This window comes from Saccostrea echinata, unplaced genomic scaffold (genome assembly GCF_033153115.1).
Source record: "Saccostrea echinata isolate AGI-Se365-2 ecotype Australia unplaced genomic scaffold, CSIRO_AGI_Sech_v1 ptg000029l, whole genome shotgun sequence".
Taxonomy (NCBI): domain Eukaryota; kingdom Metazoa; phylum Mollusca; class Bivalvia; order Ostreida; family Ostreidae; genus Saccostrea; species Saccostrea echinata.
In genome coordinates this window covers 14,679,142-14,690,223 of record NW_026889778.1, presented here as the reverse complement: position 1 = coordinate 14,690,223, position 11,082 = coordinate 14,679,142, and the positions used below count along the sequence as shown (strand labels likewise).

Here is an 11,082-nt window from a genome sequence, read left to right as displayed (position 1 = left end):
ACTCATAATATACCATTTCTTTCTCATCATTTGCCAAAATATTTCTTTGCTCTACACATTATGCTATATAATTGCATGGTATGCAAATATATCGTGTAACTGACACATGTAGGAGGAAATAATCTATATACATTGTACATTGTTTATATTTTTGATAAATCTTATTATGATAAAACGTTATTTTAACCAACTCTATACAATGCAATTAAATAATTACAATTTTGCTTTGTTGTATCAAATAAATTTTATTGTGTGTGTATGTATGATGCACAATCCAGGTGTATTACATGCATCTGTTTTAAAAAGCCAAAATTGATACGGATAGAAAAAGGATCATATTGTGTTTGCCCAGTTCCTCAATACTTTCAAAGTGCTGCTGAAATCGTGTGGTAACTTTGAGTCGGTACACATTTTGGTTATTTCATGCAAAAAACTGGATTATTTCCGTAATGGAATAGAAGGATTCTACCAGCATTTTTATATCCCTGAGATGTTTTCATATAATTATTTTTACTTACAGAAATGATTTATCCAGGGGAAATTTGAACTTTCCACTTTTGTTAACATGATTAAGGAATATTTTATCTTCGCAGAAGTCACATGATGACTATGTCCTAAAACACAGATGCCCTGAGGTCTATGGATACAATTGTTGATAATAGTTTGTTTCTTTGATGGTTTATTATCGTTTTTGCATCTGGGTACTGCCTTAACATTCCCGCGATATAGTCAGCATATAATGATGCAAAGGGTCCGAATTTCTGCTGGCACTTCTGGTGTAATATGTTACTCTTAAATAATTATCCACTTTTATGCGTACAGACTTGAAATATTTGGCTAGAAGTAGACTGTATTACATCTGTAAATTGGTCACAAGTCCATTGTCATTGCAGTTGTCACGTTGTCAGTTTTAAAGTCAATATAGACGAAGTTATAGAAACAGTTTTATTAGTTATTTCTATTACAAGTGAATGTCTGATTACAGTGTAGTACTGTTTATTGGTTATTTCTGGCGTTGCTGACATTACACAGCATCATAAGCTGTCAATGGTCTCCTCAGATTTCTCCCACTGAATCAGAAAAAAACCCTTCACCTTGGCTTAGGATTGATCTTAGAAGGAACAATAAAATTCATTAACTAGAAATCTTTGCCCGAAATGACTTTCGTGGTACGTAGATGTTGATATGTTACATATATATTATAAAAGATCAAAGGTCACTTCCGTTCATATTACATGTAGATCTACTACATCACGAATCTTCTCCATCACATGTCCGTAACACAGTCGTAAAGATGTATTGACTCATCGAAATATATACACAAAATATCCATGAATGATTGATATACAGTACATGTAAATAAATTGGCGTATTCAAAATTAAGCGCAATCACTGGGTAGTTAGTTGTTGGCGTATTCATGAATTACTGCTACACACAAAAGTGCCATGTATTGTATTTATAAATGATTTATTAGGGGTTTTCCTGAAATAGCGCATCGTTGTCCTAGTCTAAGCCGCTATTTTAAGTACACATTCAGTAAATGAAAAATAAAAACATTTTATGTACATCTTTTTTCTGTTTGTAATCGCAGACCTGGCTATATATTATCGACAGTCAAAGTGGGCAAATGTGCAGAGAGATTTTTGTGTGGTCTCTTCTGACAGTGTAAAAGATAAGTACAACTAACATATTGTCATGAGATGACAAACCTTTTTAGGAACAGTGGATGTTATATTCTTGGGAGACGTTCATGAATAATATAAAGACGTAAATAGATACTGTTTTATTTAACATTTGATATCAACAATAAGCAAAATATACAAATACAATGTTTTTGAATTATTTGAAAGTAAAACAAAAAAATAATGCAGACATACGCGTGCGCGCACATTGATACGATTCGAAGTATTTTCATTCGCTGTCTACGAACTACGTAATAATTTTTTTAGAAGATACTAGTACTTTTTTTCAATAGCTATCTTGTTTCATTTTGTAAATCAAAGCATTCATTACGTGATCGAGACCTAACGTGCATTGCTCTTTAAGTACTACTAAAGTTACGAGAGAGGTCTCTTGGTCTGGCTGAAATAAACACGTCCTTATCAAACTTGGGTATTGTATCCTTTTAAACAATAATTTTATTGTTTAATATGTGGAATACTGTCTTAAGTAAAACTTTTAAATTACAATGTAAGATGATTTAATTGTACCTAGAATAACATGAATAATGATATAACTTTAATTATATGTTCATTAAGTTGATTTTATATAAAAACACAACTGCTACTCCTATTTAAAGGCTCATTATTGAAAGGTTTAAAAATAATCTTCTTCATCTCTTTGTGCAAATTCTTGTATGTTACTATTGTTATCAAATTTAATAGTTGACGTTATATATGTTTGAAATTCATTTACACGGTGCATACTCTACATGAAGATTTTAACTTAAAATTCATGTAATTGGTTACAAGTGCCCTCCTATCATAATTGTAACTGCAATTAAAAATCCTCTTCTGTTAAGATCTTCCTTGTGTTAAGCAGTGACAGAAGCGGGTTTGAACAGAAGCATACGACTCTGGCGTTTTTTTTTAAACAAGGGAGAAACTTCGCTTAACAACAATGATTTTTTACTTGTTATTGGTCTTATTTCTGGCGTTTAACTGTGAAATTAAATTCACGATGGGTCAAATGTTCTTACGAATTTGGCATATGGAAAATCCGCTATTCATAGCACGTACGGAGGTACCCCAGAAAATGCTGTCAAAGGTGTCTTTACTGACTTCACCCACACAGCCCTTGAAAAAAATCCATGGATAAGAATTGATCTTGGGAGAAACTACACGGTTCATGAAGTAGAGGCATTCGGTAGGAGAAACTGTTGCTGTACGTTTCATTACTTTTTTCATTAACATTTGCTTTCCCAACATTTGGGTATTTGTTAACTTGAATCATCTCTCATTTTCATTTGTATCTGTACCTTAGATACATGTTGTATACTACTCTATATTCGTTTATAATTTGAATCGTTTCAGTTGGACGACTTCATGACGTTGATATAAGGGTTGGCAATGATCTGCACGACATGCATCTATGTGGCCATTTTGCTGGTTCTTGTACCAGATGCGGGGAGCGGATAGCTGTGTTTTGTCCTTTCAATACATATGGTCGATATGTAAAGATACAGATTATGGAGGGATGGAACAACTACCTGTCTGTTGCTGAAGTTCTTGTTTGGGGACGTTTGTAGTTGTAATCTAACGACGGAATCGATAAAAGAGGAATTTTGCATGCACTGCTAATGTTTTTGAATATCATTGTCTAAAAGATTATCGATAGTATTTAATACTTTCTTTTCCAAATCATAAGGCTCTTCTCATTAGAAAAAATTCATTTTACCAAAATACGAAACTTAAGCCATTTGCAAATTTTATTCTTCTCTCAGAATCTTTCTTGAAAAGTCTTTCATAATTGTGTTAACTCTGAAACTTGATTAAATATTTTTTTCCACGATATTCTTGTTGAAAATGGCCTGTGGTGTATACAATGTACTATGTGTGCCAATTTGATGATCTGTAAATTATATTACTTTAATTTTGGAAACATCAGAGATATCTTCAGGAAATTCTTTTTTATCTTACTCTGTTTAAACGTTAAAGTATTAGATAAAATGTCTTTAGATAAAATATGCGGTAAAAATATTCAAATATTCATTCAGATTCCTGTAGTATGGATATTTTAACTAAGTAAGTCTTGTAATGAGAAATAAATAATTATTGACAGTAGCTTGATGTACAACTGTACACACAGTGTATCATCACGATATAAGAGAGGATAAAGCACATAAATTTCAACTTTTCATTCATCTCGATCAAACTTTTCTCGGACGCTAAATCTCATATTCCAGGTATCAATCAATCAATAAAAGAGTCAATGTTGTTTAAGCATACTCGTAAACTGTATACATCGATAACTTTTCTTTCATTTTTAGAGCATTTTTACGTGTTTTCGCTCTTGTGACACCTGGCTCAATAGGCTACAAAGATAACTCGTACACAAAGTGAGACGAATGTTGTTTATAAAACCATTCAAGAGGTGGAAAAACATATCAGTAATGTGATTAATACTTACATACATAATTAATTCATTCTGAAAACAATAATAATTTTAAAACCAGCAATAGTACTCACATGAAAAGAAATGCTTCTTGGAATATTGATTTGGCTTCTGGCTATATTAATTAATTACATAACGTTAGAATATTTATTTTCACTAACGTTTTGAGGACAAATAAAAATCTAGTATGTTTTGAAATATACAATGCAGTTCATTGATAATATCTAAATTCTTCGGTTGTTGCGTTTTCCATTTCTCTTATATATTTTGGGGGGAAATATGTCCAGAATTTGCCTCAATTAACTGAAAAAGCTCGTTAGAAATTATTAACTTTTCTGACTTTTTCCCCCGCCTTTTGATTTCATTGAGATGCATTCAAAACATTCCGGTGTCATATCAGTGGGGCCTAGGACAAGCCCTCTGTTTAAGTAGAGTCTAGATGGGTTTTCGCATTTAGCATGGAAATTTAATTTTTCAATTAAACCCCCACTCCCACCCCCTCCCCACACACAAACAAAGACACATGCATACTTCTTCTTACAGTATGGTCTAACCTTCCGAAGATATATGTTCATTTAAAAAGCGGGGAAAATCGAAAATGATAGCGAAAATCGACTCCCCCTTTCCAACGAAAAAAATATTTCCGATTTGGGGCAGTCTCGAAGTTATTGAAAAAGATAATTAAGATTTTTTTTCCATGTCAATTTTTTTTGCCCACGCCCTTTTATATACGATGCTACTAGCCTGATCTTAAAAATAATGTATTATTACTCATGTTGATCGTCTCTTATGATGTCACAGAAAGGGGAAGTGACTCTTTTGATAAAAGTTATTTTTAGCGATTTTACACAGGTAAACAAAGAAAACAACAAGGTTTAAAACTTTAGGAATATTATGGTTCCCTCTTTTTAACTATTATTTACAACATATATCATTTACAAGTGTATCCATTTCCTTTGAATTTGACCTTTTAAGTCATCATTCCGTAAAGTTCTATGGTCGATATAATGACCTTGTCAGCAAATACAATTTATCATTGAGTCAAATGCTGACTTTTTTCTCACTAATTGTTTGACCATTATTTACACACTGGATTGTCGACGGATTTTTCAGTTATTTCCCGATCATGACAAGGAGCAAACGGCGGGTGTGACCGGTCGGCAGGGGATGCTCACTCCTACATGGCACCTGATCCCACCTCTGATGTTTTGGAGGTCCGTGTTTGCTCTGCTCCTATTTTGTATTGTTTAATGGACTTTTGAGCTTGAATACAGTTCGTTATCTCCATATATTTCATTTGGTACATTTTTAACATGCATATCAACAATAATAAATATATAGTAAGTTTTGACATTTATTTATGTAAGTGCAAGTAATAACGTTATAACATGTTGACATTATTCTTTATTGGGATTTTAAAATTAGTTTCAATTGACTTATAAAAAAAACTTTTTGAAGAGATGCAATTTTGAGGTAAATCTTTAAAAGTTTAATATGTCTATATTCAATGACCACAAGATGGAGACAAGATGCACATGTCCAGCGGGAGACATCGATCCTTATTTCTGCAGTAAATATACTGATGGAGAGTTGTTTCCCATGGGCTTGCCTAAATAGTCATTCGCGACAATACACTAGAAGGTTGAATGTTAATTAAAGGAAGAGAACCACAGAGATAATCAATCCTACCACAGCTATATATAGCATTATATATAATTAGAGATATGAGTTTTGGAAGATGTGTGACTTTCAATGTTGACTGTGAAGAAATCTTGACCACTGAATAACCAAAAGACCAACCTCTTTTGCCTTAGTATGATTCAAGAGTTCTTAATGTTGATTTGAATAAATTTTACATTAATGTATCAAGGGAAAAAAATGTTGCAATTTTTTAACAGTTTATGAGAATTTGACCACAGAAATCTAATCATACGCACAGTTTGAAAGACAGTTTCGAACCCTTTCCACATTTACAAACAAAATTATACTTATTTAATTCGTGGCGATAAATGTTTATTTTGTGGCCACGAATTTATATTCCGTGGCCAAAAAGGAGAAGGTACGGTTTGTGGGTTTTATTGTGCCCCCAAAAATTGATGTTTTCAAAAAGTTCTGAAATTTGAATAAATATGAGTTGAGTATATGAGTGTTATAATTCATGGAAGAATATGGCATGAAAAGGGACCATTCTGCAAATATGGCGTCATTAATTTCGTATTATTCTAAGTTTTAAGCAGAAAAAGGCTCAAAATGACTCATTTCAGGGGGTATTTTCCTTGAGAAAATAGTGTCCACAGCCGTCGCCCACTTCAATATTCTGATATGATGTGTAAAATTCTTTGAAAAATCATATTTCTCAAAATCTCTGTGGGCGATGCATGTGGTCTATATTATCTGAAAGAAAATTTCACTGAAAATTGATGTCTTCTGCAACTTTTAAAGAAAACGCAGGAAAATGCACAAGTTTATGACGTCACAATTAGCACTAGGAAGTCAAATGAGAAAAACGATTTGTTTGATCATAGTACATGGAGTTGAAACAATTCAGAAAGCATGAATTTTAATTTCTTTCTTCACTTTCATATTTTAGAAAAATACAGGGCCAGATTTTTATTGAAACTGTAACCTGTTCTTTAATTTCCTGGCACAAATTTTTATCAAGTGGCCACAAAAAGATCTCATACCATGTCCTTTAACAGTCATCATACTATTTCAATATTATGGTATAATGCCTAAACACATAACTGCTACTCAGCTCTTACTGAAAGTTTAATAATTCTTCCGAGAACATAATTTGTACTTATTCCTGTATGTTAAATTCACCATGCATGCAATAGTTTAAACAAATTCAAAATGTTGATATTATAAAACGTATATTACAGGTTTGAAAATTATTTACATAGTGCGTGTTGCATGTTAAGACTTTAACTTAGAATGCATGTATCTGGTGTCCTCGTATTAATATAATAATGGCACTGTAATAAAAAAAAATCTACAGCTGTTACGATCGACACTTTGGTAAAAAAAAAAATCAGACAGTTCTGAAGAGGATCATAAAACTCAAACGTGGATTAACGCAACGGAGATCCTTTGTACAGTTCTAAACAATGATGATTTGTTCTTTGTTATTTTTCTCGTTTTTCGCTAGCAGCTGTAAAATTGAATTTGCAATGGGTCACAATGTTTTTAAAAATGTAGCATATGGAAAGTATGTAACACAGAGCACAACTTATAATCACTATGTTCCGGCGTCTCATGCTGTTAGTGGTGTCTTTAAGGACTATACCCACACAGAAATTGAAAAAAATCCATGGATTAGAATCGATCTTGGGAGCAACTTCACTGTTCACGAAGTAGAAGTATTTAATAGGAAAGGCTGTTGCCGTACGTATATTAGGCTTTCTTTTACCCTTAGCCATAGCAATTAAGATGTACATGTGACCTCTTATACTTTATCGCTTAATTAATCATCTCTCAGGTACATTTATTTTCGATTTCAGGGGACTTTTGAATAAATATGTAATAAGTGTCAATTCATGTACATGTAGTACAGTATATTTTTTAAAATAAAGGAGATGGGTGAACATAGCGTGCAGAAAGCCTATAGCTTCAGATATATAAAAATCATTTCAATTTGTGAATTTAACATTTAGAGTAACGTTCTCATTATTGAAATTTACGAAATTATAATAAACAAAACTTTTCTGAGGAAAATTTTCTCGGCAAAATTTATTCTTCTATTAAAAAAAATAATGTGGTATTCGTGGGGTTCGAACACTAGCAATAAAAATCCCGAGTATCATATTCTTTCGAGACTAGCACGCTAACCACTAGACTACACAAGTCCTGATGATAGTGGCATTTAAATCATGTTTGTGATATGACCCTTGACTTAATGGACTTCAAGTATTTCTGGAAAAGATGCGAATGCTATGTCATAAAAGTATATTTTTAAGGTATAGTGGGTCTTTGCTCCATGTTTTTGGAAACCAAAAAATGTATATTTTTATGCAAACTTTGAGGATTAAGTTTAAACAAAATGAAGCGAAGACCCACTCATAACGAAAAATAGTGTTATAGTGTGAGAAAATAACTCTTTTTGCCCTCTTTAGTGTGTGTATAATATTTCATAAGCAAATAATTTCAATCTTTGTGAGATTTTTGAAAATTGTAGAGAATTCACATAAAGTATATTTTAATGTTAGATGAAATATCAAGAAAAATTTTGATATAATTGAGATTTAATTTTTCACCTTCATGTTTGTCCCACTATAGGCTTTTCGCTCGTTAAGTTCACCCACCTTCTTTGTCAAATATATCATACAAAACTCATGTGCTTAAATAATACATGATTATAAAACAATAGTCATTTGTTAACATTATATATAGTCGAAATGATAAGAGCGCCTGCTTTAGAGTCGCGAAGTACGGAGTTGATCCTTACGTCGCGGGTTCGAATTCCACTGTGGAACGTGGAGATCGGTCCTTTGGATGAGACCGGGGTTCCGTGTCGCAGTACTTGCTGGCACGAAAAAGATCCCTCACTGCTCAAAAGCTCTCGGTGCCGAGCATAGATCAAAATTTGCAGCTCTCCACCATCAACTAGTGACGTCTCCATATGAGTGAAAATTCTCGAGAGGGACGTTAAACAACAAACAAACAAACTTTATATATTATATAAATATTGCATGTACATTGTACTTGAGTGTAACATTAAAAAAATCACCTCAAGAAAACCATTGTCAACCGAGGCGCAGTATTTATTATATTATACTGAATGTTTTATACAAATACACATTACAGTGGACCTTGCGCACATAAATTCTGCGCAGTCAATATTTTTTGAAATAACACCCGTCGTCAAGCAATGTTGACTGTTGCTACGCTGAAGGGTGATAGTGTTTTTTAACAAATGTTTCTCGACGAATCAGATTCAACATAAAAGTATAATATATACTTTTAATAGCTGATTATTTGCCAATACAAGCATAAATAGCTAACTTCTTAACCTTTTTAAGTATCTCTGAATTCTTTATAGATCTTTACCTTGGATTTCAGGTATAAGTTAATCATTTGTTATTACATGTACAAGGAGCAAACGAAGGGGGATGATTACTCCTCCATGGCACCTGATCCCACAGCTGATGTTTTAGGGGTCCGCTTTGGTTCTGCTTCAGAATTGAATTGTTTCAGTTGACTTTTGAGCTTGGTTACTGTTCGTTATTTCCATATTGCATTATGTGAATATCTATTATTTCAGCCGAACGACTTCATGACGTTGATATAAGAGTTGGCAATGATTTACATGCTTTGCATCTATGCGGTCATTTTACTGGACCTTCCACCCGAGATGGGGAGCGGATAGCTGTGTTCTGTCCTTTCAAAATATTTGGTCGATATGTTCAGATACAGATTTTGGAGGGATGGAACAACTATCTCTCTGTGGCAGAGGTTGTTGTCTGGGGGCATTTGTAAATGTAGTCTGAAAAAGAAAAAAATGAAGAGAAACTTGAATACACTTGCCTTTTTATGTTTGATTTTCATCATTCAAAAGTATAATTCATAGCATTTCACGCTTCCAGTTTCAATATGCAAGCTCTTCTTGCTCAGAAAGGAGACGAAAGACCTATTCAAATGACACTCTGAATTACTGTTGGTATGTTTCTATTGAATTTTTTATTTGATAATTGTAGCATTTTATTATGCTGCGATATAGTGAAGATTTTCTTTTATATCGAAAGTGAAAATAAATAAAAAAAGAAGAAGAAGAAATGACTTGCATTCCGATCTTAAGTCAATCAACATACTTTTTCTTTGGCATGCGTGTTTGTTGAAATAAGATTAAGATTTTGCGCTAAAATTAGATCACTTGAAATCTTTTTTTTAAAAAGTGTTAGAATAAAACTCTACCCCAATTTAATTTCTTCTGATTGTATATTTCATCGATGAACACATGGGGTTGAAAAAAACTTCAATGCAAGAAAGAAGAATGACTTCAAAATTTATTTGACACCAGTTTCAATTTAAACAGATATTGCTCATATGTAAAAATTCATCATATACGTTTTGACCCCACGGCTGAAGCACGGAAATAGTACAACCCCATGTTTTGTTTATTACCTAAACCATTATATATTTTCTTGTTTTCTTAAAAAAGAAAAAAACAAGATGTGTTTGTGAAACACTGATGCCCCCGTATGGCAGCTTATGGCGAAGGTTAAAGTTTCTTCAAATGCAAGTCAAATTCCAGGCAAAAAGATAAAAAATGTTGATACCCAAAGAAAGGTCTTGTCTCGAGGAATACACCTGTGAAATTTGAAAGACCTAGATACAACTGTTCAACGCAGGTGAGTTAAGGCTAGGTATAGGTAATTCTATGCAAATAAACTAATTTTAAAATTGTCTTAGGACTATATCTATTATATAGAGAAAGTTAAAACTTATTGTCTAATACCTACTTGGTACCCACGACATGAGATAGCCAGTACACATTATGACGTCATATTATGAGGTCATTGTTCTTTACTACATAAGATTATAATGGACATCAACAAAAATGTTTCGGCGCAAGGGCATGTTCTATTTTATTTAACTGAAATAAGGTATATTTAGAAGCAAAATATTCCAAAGATTGCTGCTATTGCTGCACAAATGTCAACAGCTCAGTTGTATAATTTCTATTTGTAAAGTTTTAAGTTGAATCAGGGTAAAAATGTACAGTCCGGTATACGTTTCAAATGAAAAAATGCCTAGGATTTGTGCAGCAGTTTTATTAGTCTATAGAATATTCTACTTAGCATTATACAGTATTTATGCAAAATTAAATAGGGTAATCCCTTGCGCCGAAGCCATTTTGTTGATGTGTTTTATTACCTCCAGTAGGTAAGAACAATGACGTCAAAATATGACGTCATAATGTGTACTGGCTATAACATACAGTGGGTACTAAGTATGCATTAGAAAATGAA

General features: G+C 32.8%; 1 long non-coding RNA gene across 1 annotated transcript; it reads left to right on the top strand.

Annotated features, from left to right (window-relative positions):
- Positions 1-2,561: 2,561 nt before the first annotated feature.
- On the top strand, positions 2,562-3,857 carry LOC133194543 (uncharacterized). Its single transcript, XR_009722110.1, has 2 exons — positions 2,562-2,884; positions 3,034-3,857. It is a non-coding gene; the product is annotated as an uncharacterized LOC133194543 (long non-coding RNA).
- Positions 3,858-11,082: the final 7,225 nt, after the last annotated feature.